The sequence below is a fragment of the Strigops habroptila genome, chromosome 10, assembly GCF_004027225.2.
Source record: "Strigops habroptila isolate Jane chromosome 10, bStrHab1.2.pri, whole genome shotgun sequence".
Lineage (NCBI taxonomy): Eukaryota > Metazoa > Chordata > Aves > Psittaciformes > Psittacidae > Strigops > Strigops habroptila.
The window spans coordinates 42,903,028-42,924,291 of NC_046359.1; the positions used below are offsets into that span (position 1 = coordinate 42,903,028).

General features: G+C 44.1%; 1 protein-coding gene across 2 annotated transcripts in view; it reads right to left on the minus strand.

Annotated features, from left to right (window-relative positions):
• The window catches only part of TRERF1 (transcriptional regulating factor 1), a 105,033-nt gene that overhangs the window by 83,357 nt on the left and 412 nt on the right, over nt 1-21,264 (minus strand). The window contains exon 2 of one of the 2 annotated variants that reach the window (XM_030499025.1): nt 21,034-21,161. The exons of the other annotated variant lie outside the window; for it this stretch is intronic. The gene's annotated coding sequence lies outside the window, so the exon portion shown is untranslated. The remainder of the gene's footprint in view (nt 1-21,033; nt 21,162-21,264) is intronic. 2 annotated transcript variants of the gene reach the window in all.

Here is a 21,264-nt window from a genome sequence, read left to right on the forward strand (position 1 = left end):
CTCCCAGCACTCCCGGGAAACAATCTGTCTGAAAAAGATTAATTTTTTTAATAATCAAAACAAGAAAAAAAAAAAAAGCAAACCTCCAGTTATCTAAGATTAATGCCCAGCCAGTTCTCCCCCCAGTCTGAAGAACTGGGTTGGCTTTTCCAGCCAAGGAGGAAGTGAGGCCAGACTCCGAGAGCCACTGGGAACTCCACGAGCTCAGTGAGATTATTCTGCATGTATTGGTAGCTCCACCAGGAAGTGCAAAGTCTGGTGACAATGGGTTTCGGATATTGAAACCGTACCAGCCTTAAGAACTTACTTCCAGCTGATTGCTCCCTTGAATTGCTCAGGTAAAGGAGGGACCTGTCTTAGTCGCTGTCTTTCTAAATCTGCTTCCCCAGGCAAATCTCAGTTAACTCACTGCATCTACAATTAAAGCTTACTTTTGTTGTTCTACTCTGTGCTTTGCAATTTACAACATCCGCAGCTGTATATATACATGAAATGTATATTAGAATTTGTTGGTTTTTAAATGAGTGGCACACAATAAATACAAGTAATACAAATATCTGGCGTTACGTTACCAAATCACCAGTACTTCAAGCAAGGATTTTTACTCAGTTAGCATTCTTCTTTAAAACACACACACATCCCAAAGAAAAACCACACAAGGCAAGAAAACAGAAAATCTTCTCCCTAGACTTGTATTTACTTGCTGAGAAAAGTTAATATTTTCCTTAACTGGAACATTTTTATAGCTGGGAAAACAATGCATAAAGAATTGGCTAAAGTCACATGCTTGTACATCTATTAGTTAAAATATGTTCGAAGGAAGTTTAACCAACAGTTATGTCTAATACGCACAGACGCAGAGTCACGTAAGTAGTGCTGTCCACAAACTACTACCAACGAAAATGTTTGTATAAACAGCAAATGAAAGACACAGTAATGTTTATTCCACAGGTGGATCATCTCAATCGGACTCAAAGCTTTTATGGCATTACAATTAACAATATAAATTCTGCATGATCACAGCCTTGGTTAGTTTTTACCTGGCAGAGTTTGCATCTACTGCTTTCAATGCTCCCTGTCTTGATTTTGAAATCAAGGCACACCAATTAAATCCTCAACATTTATTCCTGCCTTCCCTGTCTTCAAATCACGGAAACATCCAAATCCTAACCCATCCCCAACGCCTCTTCCCAGAGGTCTGCTTTCTAGGTTTTCCTATACAAAAGGGGCTGGAACTGGTTCCAGCTGATCTGCACAACGCTGATGACTACATTTTCAAATTAAAAGCCAGGAAATTAGTCATGGTAGAGCAGCATCTCTAGAGGACAGTTTGGGTGGCCACCAACAAGATGTGTGTGGAAGGATGTGTGAGAAAGGAAGATTGGTATCTACCACTTCCTCCTTTCTGCCAGAAAGATGAGAAGAAGCAATAGTCCTTCCTCGCTTACTCCCAGGGGCAGGAGAGGGCAGGGACAGGACCTGCAGGAGGACAGTCCTTTCCAGTCACCGGCAGCTACATGATATCTATTTAACTCAGGAATGTCATCAGAACATCCTAAAACAGCATCTCATCCCTATGGCAAACCACAAAAAAGGCTCCTTTCCCTCCCTCTCCTCACCTCCAGGAGGGCATTCCCATGCCCCAAATCACTGAAATAGGAAAAACTCACCAGGTGGAATGGGGGATTTCTTCAGGAGCTGGTCCATCCCCAAGCTCAGCACACAGACTATGCAGTGAATGTAAGTGTGGGACTGGACTCATCACGCAGGCAGCCAGCAAAAGGCAGTGCTCTTACAATCACAGACTGGTTTGGGTTGGAAGAGACCTTAAGCTCACCCAGTTCCAACCCCCTGCCATGGGCAGGGACACCTTCCACATCTCTCATAATACTTCAACCAACCATCTCCAATGGATGTATTTTACCAGCTGGAAAATACAAGATCTTACTTTGTCTTCCCAAGGATATTTCAGAAGCTAAAGCGATCAGCAGCTACCTCTTGCACAAACCTCAGTAGCTTCATTTTGGGTATGATCCGGAACTGTTCAGCTCTAATCCATCCCATTTCATCCATTTTATAAAGCATGTGCCAGCTCGGTGCACCTCAAGGACAACACCAAAAACAGTCAACGCTTAACAAAGCAGCTTTTTTTTACCACTACCTGCAAAAGGTTACTGTTGCAGGCAAAGAGAAAAGGGTCAAGTTTTCCTCCAGAGGCCGTTTTGCTTGTCCTAGCACCCTAAGAGACCCATGCAGTGTCCAGCATCACCATGCCTTGCAAGTTCTGGGCCCTGGAGGCACAATAACCCACGACACATCCCACCAGCGAGAGCAGAGGCACTACCAACATGAGCATGGAAAGAGGAGGAGGAGTGATAGCAACCCAGCACCCAGCCCTGCCTGTTGAGAGATGAGGAGCTGAGCAAAGGAGTGGCTCTTACCAAGAGAGGGCCCATTCCCAGCACACTCTCAGAGCACAAAATCATAGAAGATTTTAGGATGGAAGGGACCTTCAAAGGTCATCTAGTCCAACCCCCTGCAATGAGCAGGGACATCTTCAGCTAGAGCAGAGCACACCACATGCCATACGCAGGGCCCAGCAGCCCTACCCTATTGGAAGTGTTTAGTATAAACACACTTTTCCCCATACTTCCATTAAAACCCCACTTTTCCTTATGCTTCCACATCACTCACACAGCATGGCAAAAGGAACAAAAAGACTCCCTGGGAAACTGTGGGAAAACTATGCAGAAAGGCCTCCTGCTAGACCAATAACACGGCCACCACGGAGAGGAGGGAGAGAAATGGAAGCCAGCAGACTGACTCCCAGGGCTTTAAAAGCTCAGTGGGCAGCTGCTCTGCCAAGAGACATAGTCAGGGAATAACTTCCACAACAGCTCTGAACGCTACAGGACAGCCAGAGAAGAGGAGACCATCAATTCTCTTCACAGGCATCATCCTTCCCAACTGATCTCAGGCAACCTCCACATCACTGCAGCACCCTCATCTAACAAATGCATTCCAAAGGACTCAGCCTAACGCTTTGACCTACGTTACCTTCTCTCACCCAACTCTTCCTACACATCCCATTAGCCTCCCCTCCCTACCTTGTGGTACTTCGCATGGGTCTGAGCACAGCACCAAGTTGTGATGGAGCCAACATGCTCCCTCCCCAGCCAGAGCGAGCCCAGGAAGAGGAAGGAGAAGCCCCTGGGGGAGGTACCCCAGGCAGAAGAGCTGAGCTGGGAACCCAACCACAGCTATCAGCAATCACAATTTGGCCAAACCAAATGAAACCACCTGCAACCTCAGTTCATGGTGGGCTGGTGACTCCGGGCTGTAAGGGCCTCATGGGAAACTCCATCTTCCTGAACGATGCTCTTTATCCTCATTAACATCACTTACTTGTTTTCTCAACAGCAGGTTAGCTATCGTGTCTGCTCAGAGCTGTGTAATAACTAAAGTCTCTCCTTTTCACACCGAGAAGCACCTTACACAATAGAGTTTAGTTCTCTGCTTAGAAAAATATGTTGGAGTTTTTTCAAGCTTTAATGGCGTCCCTTTATCATCTCCACTTTCCAAGCATTAATATGAATTTTCCACAGATTTTTTTAAGCACACAGTAATTACAGAAGCTGGATCCCTTTCTCTGAACTTCAGATGTTAATTAACAGCAAAAGGGCCATGTCAATGGCCTTGATTTTTTTAAGCTTGCTGGAATTATTACTCGATTCCAACTTCACACATCCAGGAAAGAAGAAAATGTACACAATCAACAATATCAAGAAGTAAGCTAGAAGTACACTGAGGATTAGTAAGAGAAGGAGAAATTGATGGATGAATAACACAGGAATGATGGATCAGGTTACTGACATGTATGTATGGATATGACTGTGTGACAGGGCCCATATTTATACCACATACAAATGTTTGGCGAGTTGGAGTTTCTCTTTTGCCTTCCGTCATGTTCATTTATGTAGCTTGCTCCCACGGCTCTTACTAAGAACTATGCTCTCCGGCAGTCTGTGCTGTCTCGAGGCGATGGAAAATCCTGCTTTTGGCCGTACTAAGAGTTGCCCTGGTTTCAGCTGGGATAGAGTTAATTCTCTTCCTAGTAGCTGGTGCAGTGCAGTGCTTTGACTTTAGTCTGAGAACAACGCTGATAACACACCGATGTTTTCAGTTGTAGCTCAGCAATGTTTACTCCGATCAAGGACTTTCTCAGTCTCATGCTCTGCCAGGGAGCAGGGGAAGCCGGGAGGAAGCAGAGACAGGACACCTGACCCAAACTGGCCAAAGGGGGATTCCATACCACAGCACGTCATGCCCAGTATATAAACCGGGGGGAGTTACCCGAAAGGCCCAGGTCGCTGCTTGGGTCAGGCTGGGTATCAGTCGGCGGGTGGTGAGCAATTGTACTGGGCACCCCTTGTGTTTATTGCGTTTTACTTCTTTCCCCTTTTAGTTTTATATTCTCTCCCCTTGTCGTTTCCCTTATCATTATTATTATTAGTAGTATTATAGTGTACTTTAGTTATTGGACTGTTCTTATCTCAACCCGTGAGGCTTACATTCTTTCCATTCTCCTCCCCATCCCGCCTGGGGCGGGGGGAAGGGGCTGCGTGGTGCTGGGTTTAAACCACAACAGAGTTCACCATCTTTCTTCTGGGCATTTCCTCTAGAAACAATTCTCGTCATCCCAGGATAAAAGACTGCACGACCCAAAACATACACTGCCTTTTGTATTTAAAACTCAACAGTTTCAAGATCAATCTTCTTCGACCTATTCAAACAAGTCAGAATGATTGCTGGGGGGAGGCGAAGCTTACACTTCAGATACATGGCTTCTGATGTTTGAGAGGTTTAATACAGATACTATCCCATAAAATCAGCATCACACTTATGAGGCAAAGGGACACATTTATTTCTTTGGATAGGAAACATGGAGTAGATGACCATCGCATCATTGGTGAAAACTTCTATGCCATAAAATAACCCACCGCTAACCGAATTTATAAGTTTCTCTAACGAGGTAGCCTGTGCCAAGCCAGGCAATCCTGAAGAATTACATTTGAAGCCTATAGACTTCTCAGAAATAATGAATTTCCTCAGAGCTGCATCTGTACGAAGGTGTACATGCAGGAAAAGAAACTCTGACTTCTCACATCCATGTATTTTCACTCGAGCATAAACCTGTAAGATTATTAACTGCAATAAAGCTCTAAAATGGATGCTAAAATGGTGTTTGAGGGCAGCATCAGACACTCCAAAAACATACATAAGCTGAATTCTAATGCACTATACAAAGGCGAGTTTCAACAAGAAAGCTTTACTGTGATTTGTGCTACTTTAAAAGCACTCTTGTAACAATTTTAATAGTTTAAAATATTGAAGCTGAGTCCCAAAGAGATGTAGCTAGTGCTAAACTGCCGTTTTAATGGAATTTTTGCACCCTCTCTCCATGCTCTACTTTATAAATAAACCTCTAGACTTTTTATTGATTTTTTTAACATGATAGATTGAGCCTCTCTGGCAGAGAGGGCCAAAGAACAGCACATGAAAAATTACAGGTTCCCACTCTGTGAAAGGGACAACAATAACAAAGCCCCCAGGGGAAAACAACTGCAATATAATGCGTATATGCCTGCGTTCATTGCCTTTCAGATGTGCACTGTGTGGGTGTGTGCATATACCAAGACTTCTTCATTAAATTTACTGTCAGAAAGAATTAAAAGAATATCACATACAGTTATATCACGTGCTGTACATCTTTTTCAGTTACAAAGCATAAAGTCTGATTTGAGTGGCACTTGCTTTGAAGTGCTATAGGACGCACCATCAGAATTATCTCCGTAAGTTTTCTAGTAGTTCAAGGTCTAGGTTCTGGAGATGCCAAGGTAAAAACATCCAAGATGGTATATAAAGCAAGAGCTAGCTTAAGTTCATCCAGTCAGCTGGTCTTACAAGGTCCTGTGCCAGACAGCTCATCAGGATGCTGCCCTGCTGGCCCAGATTCTGTAACCAGCTCTGCTCTTGAGAACATCACCAAGCGCACTCATGGTTGAGCTGTGAGATGACTACTCCTGCAACCCACCTCAGAAACATACTACAGAAACACACAGTGGCACAATAAAAACTTACTACCCATGTGCAAGGGATGCAAGTGTAACAGACTCATAACCTACCCAAGTGAAGCAGACACTCTTAGTTTGCTGAAACAGAGAGGCACCTACTTTGGTCGCATGATACATAGTCTAGTGTAAGGCCATTCTGCCCATGGCAGGGAGTTGGAACTGGATGATCTGAAGGTCCTTTCCAAACCAAACCATTCCATGATTCCGTTTTCAGTTACTAACATTTTGCAAGGGATAAGCAGAAGAGCTGATACCACAGGTTACTTTCTTACATAGGGAAGAACATGAAGGACAACCAAAAATAAGAATGGAAACACAACAGAATGCTGGCAGCAAAACCTGAACTGAATAAGCACATAGATATTTAGCAGTCTTTTGTCTTTATCCCACTTGGTTCATCTCCACGATGTGTTTTTTTTTTAAAGCTGGATCTGTTCACTATGTATATAACTAGATTAAAAAGGTTTCTTGAACACATGACTGTGCAATATCATTTGAATTCTTTGCAGGATCTTGCAAACTCCAGTGTGCTTAATTTTAGAAACAAGGACAACAAAAAAATCTCAAAACCCCAACAACAACGTCTGCCATTTCCATATGTGCTCTATATTTCACTAGTTCTTCACAAGAAATTAAAAACAAAAAAAGCAGCAATCCCCCCCCAAAAAAAAAAAACAGACTGTCAGGGGCATTATGTCTTCCCCGACACTCTGAAATCTCAGCTACTTCTGAACTGTCAGTCTCCTAGAAACCTGTTACACCTGCCTATAAGTTCCTCAAGTGGTACATGGAAGGAATGGCAATTCAGAGCTATTTGTGGGGATGTGAAGATGATGTGACTGCAGTATCTGGCATACTGGGGGATTTTGGCTGTGCGATGCCCCAAAATGATTTTCAGTGGACGCAGTTGCATTGCTTCAAGTCTCCCCACATCTTCCTCTCAGTGCTTGTTCTTCAGATGATGGAATGAGATGCAAGAGCAACAGTCTCACAGCAATACCAATGGATACCTAATACACATGCATGCAATAGCAATCAGTGACACAACTAGAACAGCTCAGGATGCTCAACAAACATACAGGGAAAGGTGGGTTCAAAGAGTAGAAGACTACCAAATCAGAGATTTCAAGTCTTATTTCCAACCAGCCCACACCACCTAAGTTACCAAGCAGTGGTGCAACACATGTCCAACACAGTTCCTGTGGGCTGGTGCACACATCAGAAGGGATGTTGCTTTTCCCTTGATTCAGCCAAACCAGATATACAGACCCAAAACCAGACTCCTGACTCCTTGAAGGTCACACCTCTGCGGGTGAACTGCAGAGCTAAAGGACCAGCATTGCTTCCAACTGTGCCATTGCTCCGTGAGGAACATGACCTTCAGAGGCCAACTGTTTCAACCTGGCCTCTTTGCTGGCACTAAACTCACAAGTCTTTATCCCCATTAAGCTTCTGATTTTTAAATACCACTCACAGGCACCTGCTACTGACAATTACCAGAGAACATATGTAAGAGAAAAGGATAACATATGGCTATACAAGTAACTAGTGCTCCTCACAAGCTCTAAAAGGGACAAGGAATTTCATCAGTTTTCCAGTGGGCCACCTCCACGGTGTGTGCTCAGACACATACACTTGGGGTAACACCAACACGTGGCCTCCCAGGGCATCCCCCAGAACTTCCCCCTCCATTCCCTTCTCCTCCACTACCAACAGAAGAAGAGCTGGGCCAGAAGAGACACTAAAAACAAACAAACAATAAAGCCTGTGAATGGATGTCCATAACTTCCGTATGCCAAGAGCCCAATCCAAAGCTGTTCCTGCAAGCCTTCCCACCAAAGGCACCCAGAGGCCTCCTCACTGTCCTCCCAGGACAGAGTGCAGTTGACAAGACACAGGACAAGAAGGGAAATTTCCCCGTGTCCACTGCAGTGATTGGTGGGCTTGTTTCATAGACTCACAGAATCATTTAGGTTGGAAAAGACCTAGAAGATCATCAAGTCCAACCATTAACCCAACACTGCCAAGTCCACTACCATTGGTAGGCTCAGGCCACTGATGGTTTATACACTCAGTGCGCACCTAGGATTATGGCAATTAGCTCTAAACCTCATCCAAAGAGAAGACGTATAAGTAAGATCCTGCAAGCTTCAGCCAGGAAAAGAAATTACCCTGTCAGCTCACGGACAGACACAAGCAAAGAGAAGTTCTGAGGGTCCCTGAACTGCAAATCACTCTCAAAGAAACCTTCACTGTATTATTAAGTATTAGGCATCAGTCCCTTCCACACCTCAGACCTCCCAAAATACTAAAGATAAATAAAAACATTCTGCATATAGGACATTGTGCCTGGGCATTTAGCAAGAAGAGTGTCAGGATGATTGTTATCCTCCTGCTTTGTGTCTCTGCACATTTGGTACCACTACCATCGCAGTACCACTCGCATATATTCAGCATCACATTTCCCCCTTTTCTGTTCTTAACGTATTTATTTTTCCCCTGGGAAGTGACTTACTTTGAAAATTGCTTTATGATTAAAAAAAGGCAGCAACCAACTTCTCAAAATGTCAATTTTAATTTGATTTCTGGTTCCCTCCTCCTCACCCTCTCACAGGAAACCCCCGTACCTCCATTTCACACTTTGCCTAGTGTCAACCCCAGAAGGACAGCTGCCAAACCTTGGTATTTCTGGTAGAGATGTGGCACTCTGTTCCCTGCCACGGAGCTCGGCTTTGCACATGAGACATGCAGGCACAAGCTAAGAGCTTCAGTTCGAAAACCTACTCCATCGCACAAGGGCAGGAGGCTTTAACCTGCACAGCTGAGGGGACATACCCATGCGACAAGGTGCTGCAGCAAACTCCAGACCTGGTCACCTTTAAGATCATCGAGTCCAACCATTAACCCAACTGTTTGCAAAAAGCAATGTGCCATTCCTTCCTTGCTTGTTCCCCACATCAGTGATCCCAGGAACAACACAGCATTAGAGGGTCACTCCATCCAGTCGCATGCGAAGCCATGAAATTAAGCTACGTTCACATTGATTTCAAAAGGCTGTAGAGCAGCCTTTATTTCTCTTCATCATACAAATTCAGAGCATTTGTGACGAAGTTATTAACGTGCCACAGTCAGCAAAGGAAGACTCGCAGCGTAGAGCTAATACTCAGTTAATAACCCAACAGGGAGGAGAGCAACCTCCGAATTTAGCATGGCTGACGTAAGCGGTGACGTCATTTCCACACAAAGCCTAGTGAGAAGAAAAATACAATCAAAAATAGCTTTTTTTTTTTTTCCTCAGAACCAAGATCCAGCGATATGTAAATTGCTCGGCCTCCATTGCAAACAAACAGTGTGAGATAACCCAAAGACGTACTAACGCTCCCAGCCTTCGTTCCTGCTCCTCGGAGGAGTCAAAGCCTACGACAGACAGCGAGCAAAGCACTTGTACAGGCACGTAGCCACAGCGCGTCCCACCCGGCACTGCCAGCAGCCTGCTTCTCACTCTCCAACAAAGTGTTTGGGAGTTTTCCTGCTTTGGAGGAACTCATTTTAAATAAATTATATATTTAAAAAAAAAAAAAATCTTTAATAACCGGAAGGACTTTTGGTACGATTGTGGCAGAAATCAGTAATTCTCCAAGGATGGATGAAACATGTTGAGCGAAACAGGCAAAGATCAGAGAGGAAAGGGCATCTAAGAATTGTAAAAGATGCTGGGTTAAATTATCAACAAAATATTCAGCCAAACAGAGAAGAAATCACTGAAAGAAAAGTCTGAAAGCACAAAAATTCAATTTGGTGAATTTGAGCAACTCAGAAAAGGCTGTGGAGTAATTTTACCATTTTTAAACAACTTTTTTTTTTTTTTTTTTTTTAACAAAACCTACTTTTCCCCCCCAAAAAAATAACTCCTTAATACAAAGTCTGCATTAAGTGCTACACATACCTATTGTGCTGGTAAATAATTTTAGAACTTGAGAACATTCATGAGAAAATTCAACCTGGAGGGTAATTTTCCTGAAGTTTCTGCTTGGCAAATGAAAATAGTGTTTTCAACAGATGAATATCCCTCCCTGTAATTGTTATTCTGTTAACCATCATGTAAATGGGTGTTTTACCCAACTGCAGCTTGAAACCTACCTACTGGAAATAAAGAAATCAAACCAACCTGCACAGGACAGGGCAGAGCAGCACTAACAACATGTAAGCACAGGTTTCTAAATCATAAAAAACCCCAAAGTTGTTGCATAATTTATTCCCTTTCCTCCCTGTTTCACAGATGAAGATAGCAGCACCAGGAGATAACTGAAAGATTTCTTTTGCCTTTAGCTCAGTAATTTACAAGTCTTCAGGTTTTGGGGGTTTGTTGTTTTTTTGCTGGGAAAATTCTGTGGAAATACCACTTCTCTGCATTCCCAGTCTACAAAGTTTGCTTGACAGAGACACATGCCCACCAAACACCATGAAGATTTACAGTAAGTGGTGACTAATCTCCACAGCGTACACTGTATGTGGATCACTGAGTCAGCCTGAAAGTTGGTTCATTCACTCCAACACCGCTTCTTCCATTCTCCTCTCTCTCTGATCTGCAGGCATATCTGAGATCTGCCTTCCCTTCATTCAAGAAGAGCTTCTTATTGCCTTAATAGGCAATAGGTGCAGGTACAAAAACTTACTGCTATCGGACAGGATTGACCTAAAAAACACAGGCTTGCCTAGACAACAGCGAAAAACAACCCCAAAAAATACCAAATAGAAGGACAAAAAGAAAGCCCTACATAAAAAGCCCTACGTTTATTGTTCAGCAAGAAACTCCCACGTGTGCAAGGAAGGAGCCCCACTGGAAGGGACTCTCTAGGGGGCATATGCTACTGCGAAAACTTCCCAGCTCCACCATTTTACAAGGGCATGTAGTGGTAAGACAAGGGGAAAGGCTTTAACCTGCCAGAGGGGAGACTGAGATGAGCTCTTAGGCAGAAGCTCTTCCCTGTGAGGGTGCTGAGGCGCTGGCACAGGGTGCCCAGAGAAGCTGTGGCTGCCCCATCCCTGGCAGTGTTCAAGGCCAGGTTGGACACGGGGGCTTGGAGCAACCTGCTCTAGTGGAAGGTGTCCCTGCCCGTGGCAGGGGTTGGAGCTGGATGAGTTTAAGTTCCTTTCCAACCCAAACCAGGCTGGGATTCCATGATTTGGCAATCTGATTGTACAAAGCCTGTGAGAAATGCCCAATTTAAGTGATCTGGTTTAGTGACAACAAAAGCAGTAGCAGAAACAACACAGGCACATACTATCGATAGCTGGAATGGCCATATATGACTTTGCATTTGCTGAAACCTAAAATAAAATGCCCTACTCATTTGTTCTCTTTTTTTCATTTCTTATGATTTACATAATTTGCAGCACGGATTTTCCAGAAATAACCTGAAAGTAAAGGTTCTACCTGAAGAAAAAAAAAACAACCACCCAAAACATGTTTATGGTAAGGATAATATGGGGCTTAAATGGAAGGATTTTCTCTATGTAATTGAAGCCTATCATCCACTTTGTAATTACAGTTCTTCAACTAGAAGAATACAATTATTACAGAGTAAAATAATTGCAGCAAAGAGCTGCCTTCATATACAGATCCAACCTTGCACCTTCTTTCAAAGTCACACAGGTTGTTCAACCAACTCCAGTATGAGCAGGCGTTGCTACAGATGACTAAAAACTGAATGATTCGGCCAATACCGAGCACACTTAATCCATCAACCAGCTTTATGTAGTCTGTGTGCTATAGCCACGACGTCTGTGCTGCAGCGTTATTAGTTTTGGACCATCGCCTGCTGGCTGAGAGCTGGTCTTTAAAACCAGATGAGCCCATGTTATTTTAATGAACCCCTACTTGTAACTAACGATCAAGTGGTCAGCCTAGGGATCCTACTGACAGACTTCCAGCCTGGAAGTTATCACTCCTTTCATAAATTATTGTAATTCTGTGGTATTAGTCTAGCGTTTATTTATGTGCATTTGACAGCCAGATTAAAGGTTCTTTTGAAAGTTGGAAATCACTGAAATAAAAGTCTGCTAGGACTTTATTTTATCATCCCCGCTCATGTTAAGCAGTACCTTGCTACGCAGGCAGTCAGGTTTGGCTTAACTAAGGTTCTTTTCATTAACAAAACAGCACTTATCCCAACATCTCTTTTCTGTGCACCTCCCTTTTCAGGCATATTTGTTCTTTAAATCTAAAGCTGGTTTTAACTTCAAAGACTAAACTACAAGCAAAATGAAGGATAAAATTCATTCTCCGCAATGCATCTTTGGTTTTCAAGCATATAAATGGTGAAGCCTTTTTTTGTTTTACCTGCAAGGCATATTCTCTTATTCATGCTTTTTCATTATAATAGCAGCAACTTTAGAAAAGTATTAAAGTTCATTATGAACCAGCTCTTTCAAAATTTCATAGTCCTAAAAAAAACCCCACTTTTCCTCACTTCAGAGAAAATTTGCTTCTCATTTTCTACTTTTATCAAACGCATGCGGGCAGCGGCAATACTTCTTCACCCATGATCCATGCAGCTCAGATACCAATTTACTGAACTCTGACAGCATAAAACAAGTTTATCTGATGGAAAAAATATAGAGAATTACTGTTCATCACCACGACTGAGAAGCCTCTTCCAGTCTTGGAAATACACAGCATCAATGGAAAAAGAGGGAGAAGCTGCCTGCCGGTGCTTCTGCAAACTTGTTGCCTTAGATGAATTATTGCCCCCTTACATGGAGGTATGTCCCTAACATACTCAGAAATAGGGGTTTAACAGAGTTATGAATATGAATCTCACTTTTCCAGACATAAACTGCTTTCTAATTTAGAAAACTCCTCCACTTCCCCCTTTCTACACCTGATGCTTTGCCATGCAGGGTTACTGAAACACACGGGGATGGTTTGCAGGGCATTCCTGTGGATGATGACTGAAAGGTAACTAGTGCTTCACTGCTTGTGTTCGGAGACACCCTCTAGCAAAGCAGATACCAGGTTCCTATGACCTGTCTTGTGTTAGCGTATCTGGAAGGTGAAAGTCCTTCCAGACAGAGGCAAGAATGCCATTTCTGACACTCAAATGCCTACAGAAAAGACTGCATCCTGCCCTGCTTGGCATGCTACTGCTCGCAGCAATCGCGTTGCCAAAGAAAGCTGGAACTTCAAACAGCTTTACTTGATCCTTTCATATGAAGCATCCTGGTTCAGCATCTCACCACTAAAGTACATCAGTCTGTGAGATGGTTTTCTGCCTGATTCTTGCCAGGAACTCATTAGAATATCACTGCAAGTACTTGTTTATTACCATAAATAATGCTGTGATGCTGAATTCACGTTTTTACACTGATCAATAAAAACTAAGTCAACACACTACACACCCAGCCCACACATGGAGAAAACTCATTTAACAAGAAGATCAAAGTTGTCTATCTTCTACTGCTGTAAAATCACAACCAGCCTTTTGGCTTTCGCCAGTTATCTTTGAAGAATGATTGGAAATGAACAAAAATAATTCTGGAAGCGCATACTGAAATTGCAGATACAAAACAGAGATAGGAGGTAACATGCAAATAACCATGTGGGAGACCTTCTCTTGAATCCGAATTGCACGGCAGGCCAAAGAGACAGCTGGAGCATCAACACTCTGCAAAGCTGCGCCATTCAACATAGCTTAACATTCACCAGTTCTTTTGTTTTCTCAAAATACATAAGGGTTCCTTTGCAATACTCAACATAAGCTTTTCAAAAGTAACAAAAACAACCCAAAAAGCAAGCTAGCAAAGTTAGCATCTCAACTGCTTCCGCCCATTTCTCCCCAGTATATTACGGGCACAAGAAACAACCAAACTACTGCGCTCAGCACTGAGCTATGTGTGACATAAACTTGTAGCTCAGGTGACTACAGCCTCCTGCGCTCAGCAGCCACAGCTCTGGTACTCACCACAGAGCTCAGGGTTATTTAAAGTCCCACTGAGACTTAGGAGCCATTGCAAAGGGGATGCTTTCAGCCTCCAGAGAGAGCAACATGCAGCCCTCTCCCCACTGAAAGCACTGTGTAGCCAACTCAAACCCTACCACCTTTCTGAAAGCCCAATTTTGATGCTCAGGACGAAACAGAGAAGAGGCAGGCCAGAAAGAAGCAACTGGGAAGATATTTATGGAACTCTAAGTTAATATCCTAAATATCCCAGGGCTTTGGTAGCCCAAATTTTGGGGAAAAGAAAGCTCAGTTTAGCTATGTTGGGTCTTCTAAGTATTCATACTTGTGGCAGGTAGGGTCTTCCAAGTATTCATACTTGTGGCAGATTTAAAGACTGCTCAGCATCCATTTTTTGTTTAATACACTGTTAGCTCTTCTTGCTAACAACACAAATCTGAGCATCACAAAAAGAGCAAATAACTAGCAAATTTGCTTATGAAATAACAGCGACACAATTTACTAGTCAGTTGTTTGGGGTTTTTCTGGTACAGACAGGATCTTCCACCAGGCCATCTTCTCCACCAGCACAAAGAGACACAGCAGTGTAGCAGCAGAGATGAGGCACCGGTGGTACAAGTCCAGTGGGCAGCACTGATAGCAGCCGGCAGCTACCAACTTGCCAAAGCAGCCCCATTTACCTGCTCCTTCTTAAAGCACTGCTACGCTGCCCAAAGGAGTAAGTCTTTAGTATTAATAGCTTCTTATCTTCTGCCTCCACACTTTCACAGATTTATTATGCAGGTTTTCCTCATCTGCAGGATTTAAAAACTGTATTAAAATTACACAGGATCTATTTGAGGAAAAAACTATTACGACACATGAATAACATAACAACCCATCTTCCTGCTCACGAATAAACTGTATTCCGTTCTGCACGCAGAGCAGAATTTTGTGTAAGTATTTCAACTTACACAAAACTTTCAGAGCATTCATTTTGCTAGGACCCACGCCAGATCATACTCTTGCAGGGGTATCTATATGCATTTGTGCCCTAAGATAGCAGGGGTTACCCTACTGACCCATCCAAAACTACATGCCAGGATTGCAGTGTGTGCTCTGTTAAGAAAATTAAAGAATTTACTATTTAGGTGAAGAGTAAAATTAAACAAAAAATTCAAAATACAGCCTTACTAATAGAGCTGGAATTGGCATAACCCTCCAAGTGTAAATAGAGGTCCTTCTAGGAAAAGGCATTTCAAGTTCTGATTTGGCATGTGAAACACGGCAATACTGGGAAAACCACTTTTCTCCTAGTACAAGTGGAACTCAGACAGAACTCTTACTCACACAGAAGTGGTGCAAAACCTTTTAGTCCCCTAATACACACTATTTGACCAGCAGAATTTTGGGTTTAAAGGGGAGAATGTATTTAAGGTTATTTCTAAACACACCAGCATTAGGTTCTTTTTTCTTTTATATTTAAAAAGTAGAACACAGACTTCCTTCCTAACCTCCCCCACACATACACTAAAAATATATAAATATATAAATAAAGGAAATGAAACTTCCCCATCAATGAAAATGGGGGGGGTGAAGAAGACAGACAAAAATTACTGTTTTTTTAAAGACAGAGAACTTCAGCCATTATCACATTTTAAACTTAACAGCCACTTGTTTCACAGGGTTGGGTCCTTTTTTCCCCCCACATGGTGCAGTTATTTAGGATTTCATACTCACTTAAAATGAAAGTACCCAAAATGGACACTGTCCTTTAAGAGCCTTGGTAAAGTCTTGTTTTAGACAGCATGAACAAAACCCTCTCACTGTCAGGGACCTTATAAAAAAAGGGCTGCCAATAACGTAACATTTATCTTATACCTGTTTTGCTGGGGCAATCCTTCCCCAATCTGTATTTTTGCAGTCTTTACACTCCAGGGTTAGCTGGAGGTTTTAGCACCCGAGTCTGAGCTTTTCCTCATTAATAAACATGAGATTTTTAACAAATGACAGAAAAACCAACCCCAAAACAAACCCCAAGTATCAAAAAAATCATCAACAATCTCGCTTTGCTCTGGTTGTAATGAAGCCTGAACATGAAGAGGCAAAAAAAGACAAAGCAAAACAAAACCTTGCAGCACTGCACTTCAAGGACATATCACAATGCAGGCTCTATCAAAAATCTTACCATGAGCAGTTGATGAGGGGAGGGAGGGGAAGACAACAACCATTTCCTTGCTGAACTAAAAAGACCAGAGAAAATCTGTGATAAGGCCCAGGATGGCTGTTTAGAAAGGCTGAATTAGTGGGGTAGGGAAACTTAGCACTTGCAGCCCTGTGCCTGGAAAGTGACCCCCGGCAGCTGAAGATCACTGATCTGTGTGAAATTCTAACAGAATTTGAACTGTAAATTGGAGAAAGATAAGCCAAAAAGAAATTTAAACAAAAAAGTAAAAATCAACTACCTTTTGAGTCTGTATCATCATATCAGCATTTTGGGTCTTTCCAGAGCAAACCATCAGTCAAATCTGAAAACTTAGGTGGGCTGTTTGTGTGAAACACGTTACTCTTTGTTATACAGTAAGCTGAAACCACAAGACTCATTTCACTCAGAACCTCAAAATACACCCAGCACTACACAACTCCTCCAAACCCCTGCAACATCCCTGCTCTAATATGGAGAGTTCAAACTTCTTTTACAATCCCTATTACAAGGTAATACAAAGCACGCCCTGGGTTCCCCACACCATTATCCTCTCAAGAAGAGAGTCACGTCAATGATATATTTGCCTTGGAGTTTCTGTGGCAGCAGGTTGTAACCTGAGCACATCTTCCAGTTTTTCCCCACACAAATCAATGTCTTTTTAGTTTCTGCTGCTGTTTCGAGCAGGGCCACATGAGCCCACACCACCACGGAGCAACACAGCCAAGCCAGAGAGAGAGAAAATAAACCGCTATCACAAATACTCTTCCTTCTGCCCACAGAAACCAATATCCAACAGGAACCAATGCCAATACAACTCGACAACAGACCGCGTTACCTACATCGTCCTCCCGGCCGGGCCGGACCACGCGCTACCTGGAGACACAATGGCAGCAGCAAAGAAATGATGGTGCAAAGTCCTGTTCTCAGCATCTCCAGATCTGAGGGCAAATACTCTCCCCAAGCTCTACAAGATCACTTGGCACATAAATGCTCAAAAGCAAATTCAACAGATTTCTTAAATCTGTTTGGTTTCAAGCAAAAAGTTCAAGAGCAAACCCAAACTGATAAAATTGTTGCTACCTTCCTTTGAACCACGCTCAGCCCTACTCTTTGAAGGAAGAGCCGCTTTTCTTAAAATATATTTGAATGTGCTATTTTTGTTTTTATCTTAGAAGGCCCCATTTCCCCTCACAGCCCTGCAATTGATTACAATAATAGGTTTCTCAGAGCCAGACAAGTTAAAAAGAGGTTTTATAACTTCATATGCAGCGAAACGTATAGAATTTGCTGCTGCCTTTTTTTATTTGAGTTCCAAGTGCAGCCTCCTCACACCCCACCCTACAAATACTTACACTTGCAGAAGTGTAAGTACAGTAACTCTGCGAGTAGAGTAACTCTGCTCTTCTAAGCAGTGCCATGAAGCCAGGCTAGTAAATAGCCAAGTGCATGGCAGAATTGACACCTGCATTTAAAAATGCTCCTGCTACATCTTACAGGTGAAGGAGAGGCAAAAAGATCCCTTAATTTTAGGGACAGAAAAAAAAAGTAATTTTGGTGGTAATTTTTCATTGGAAGCTCTGTAGCCCCCCAGAAAATGTAAGGGGAGGAAAAAAACCATTTCCATATCAACAGTTATTTTGTCTCTATTAACTGTTGCTTGCTTTTTTAAAAATAAACGTATTTCTATACTTATTTTCATAAATGAAACTGCCTTATCTTGCAAATTATGATGACACAGCTTAATAATGTGAGACACAACCTTCCAGAATCTCACAATGACATTATGGATCGCAGAGCCCTTCTTCTTTAGTTTACTACTGTCCCATTACAGTACTGGAAGAGAAGAGCCTTCCTGAGCACTGCGCTGAGTAAGTTTTTCAGTGACATATTCCTCCCTTGGTTAGAGGAAAAAAAAAAAAAAAGAATAAAATGCAATGAAAACATTCACAGCAAAACATTATCTTACTGCTTTAGGAAACCTACAGGATATGACAGGACTGCTCTTCTTATGCTTTTGTCATACTCCCTGCCAAACCCCAAGTTACAAGCTCAATTTATAATGGCAAGCCTCACTGTACCACTAGAAGAATTAAAATGGCCAGAACACAAGAAGTAATCAAGTTTTGAGTTTAAAACCTGGGAATTCCTTTTACCTAGTCTAGTTGAGCGCTACCCAAAAGTGAAACAAACCTAACATAAGGACTCACTCTGTGGTCTTAAATGCATAGTGGAGTATTCTCAGAGACAGGTCATGAGCAGTAACGTGAAGGTTGAGAAATGTAAATGGATAAGGCACGGAGACCTTTTTGGTCTATCCAATACAACATGAGTCAATGGCAGAGGTTAGTCACTCCGCGGTTTATTTATGCTCCTGTTGGGCCAAGCAGGAGCGATGCAAACACTGGAAGCAGGATGCCTACCCAGTACCTCCTGGCCTCTTTCCTCTCTCCCACGGAGGGATGCCAACACCAGGACACACACTGATAGCAGCCTGATTAAGCTCTGGCCTTATTTCACCAAGAGGCCAATTCTCCACTGCTCACTCAGGCCAGCTTCCAACGTGAAGTGCAAGAATTTGAGCCGTTTTGGCTTTTCAAGAATCACTGGTTTGACTGCCACAACAACAGCGCTGCTCAGATCCTCTCTGGAGCCTCCCAACTTTAGAAGCACAGGGCACTTATCACTTTAGAAGCACAAGAACAGATCCTAAAAGCGTTGATTTGTGCCAGAACTTTTGAGTAGGGTATAATTAAGACTTAAATTTTTCCAAACTGTATCAGAGTATCAGTTATAGAAGACAAATGCAGACAACACATTTTCTTTCTGTGAAAAATCACTTATACAAGTTCTAAACAAATACATTTAATCATAGAATCCTAGAATGGTTTGTGTTGGAAGGGACCTTAAAGCTCATCCAGTTCCAACCCCCTGCCATGGGCAGGGACACCTTCCACTAGAGCAGGTTGCTCCAAGCCCCTGTGTCCAACCTGGCCTTGAACACTGCCAGGGATGAGGCAGCCACAGCTTCTCTGGGCACCCTGTGCCAGCGCCTCAGCACCCTCACAGGGAAGAGCTTCTGCCTTAGATCTAACCTGAACTTCCCCTGTTTCAGTTTGAACCCATCACCCCTTGTCCTGTCACTACAGTTCCTGATGAAGAGTCCCTCTCCAGCATCCTTGTAGCTCCCTTCAGATGGAGGTGCTCCAGCCCCCTCACCATCCTCACGGCCTCCTCTGGACTTGCTCCAACAGCTCCATGTCCTGCTTATGCTGGGGACACCAGAATTGCAGTTTCTTATGTTCTTAAAACATCAATTTCTTTTAAGCAAAACAGCACAGCTTAACTTCCACGCTGCGTATGTGTGGATAGAGCACTGGAGAAGCAGCACCTTTGTTGTTAAATATATGCCTTGGACAAGCCTTAGGGAAAAAGGTAACATACCAACCAGGGCACGGCCTGTCACTTCAGCAGGTAACAAACTGAAATGGGTTATCTCTAGGTAGATGCATTAAGGAAATGGCTCCATTCTGATGCAAATTAACATCCAAACAAGACCACCAAGTAGCTGACAGCAAGCAGGAAGGGTGTGCACATACACCAACACTGCAAGACTGGGTCACACCATCGTACACTGTGCAGGTCTAGGGAGCTCAGGGGGGCATGGGCATCAGGGCAGCCCTGCCGAGCAGCCCGGGCTCAAGCTTGCTGGGTGAACTTTCCCCTCTTCGCATACTTACAGTCAAACTATAGCTGTCAAAGAGATAAAACTTCTCCCCCAGTGATTACCTGCTCAAAACATTAATCACGCTGTGAAGCACTTTGCATCGTTTTCCATAAATAGCTTAGTTATGGGTCATTGTATTTATTTTGCCGCTATCATATTAGCTGTAAACATCTATAAGCCTCAGCAGGAACTACCTGAAGCACAACCAGTGCTGATGCACTAGGACAGCCAGCGCAGGTCAGATTCTACTGGACCCCATGAAGTTCCCATCTCGGATAGTCAAGCCTGGCTAGTTGACTGGCAGCTGTGAAAACCACTCCGTAAAGTCAGCAGAACGATGAGTAGGCATTATCCATTTATTAACTGGTTAACTGCCAATTAATCTTACTTGCAAATCACCTCTTTGGTATTTAAACATCTGGCGAAGAGTTGCTGTTCGTTACCCCCTTACTCCCTCCGTTTTGACGGGCCATAAAACGAAGCCCTTCTGCACCCACGAGCGCGCAACCACCGCGCCGACCAGGAGCAGATACCCGCGTTTCTCCAGACCAAGTTCTCCCCCGGCCGCAGGGAGGGGAGCGCGGGACCGCCTCATTCCTATCACCGACCCACACCGGGGCCGCGCCGAGCGCAGGGGTCGCGCCTGGCTCAGCCACTCGTGCCCGGGGCCGGGCCAAGGGGCCGCGGGACCACCGCTGGGACACAACTTCCGCGGCCAGCCGCGCCGAGCCGCCCTTCCCCGCCTCCCCTCCGCTCTGGTGAGCGGGAGCGGGAGCAGCGCCGCGGCGGGGCGCCCCGGGACCGGCACCCCCCCGCCCTCCCGCCCGGGCTGCGCTGGTACCGGGCACCCCGCGGCGGCCGGGGAGGAGGAGGAGGCAGCAGCAGGGCCTCGCCTCCCGGGCGCTGCAGACCGAAAGTGAGCTGCAAACTGCAAACTTTCTATTTTACCCCTTTTCTCTCTTTTTTCCCCTCCCTGCCAGCGCAGCCCCGGCTCCTGCAAAAACGAAACTTGCGAAGCGTTCGCCCTACCTGGCGTGGAAGTCCGCAACAAGTGCAGGCGCGGGGCGTGTGTCGGCGAGGAGGGCGCAATCGCGATATGAATTTATGACAGAGCTGCCCGGGCTCGGTCCTACTCCACTTACAGTACAACGCTCATCCTGTAAACAAATATCGCTCCGCCACGAAACATACTCCCCCCCGGCCCGGCGCGGCGCGGCCCCGCTGCCCGCTCCCACCCCGGGGCGGCGGCACATGGAGCGG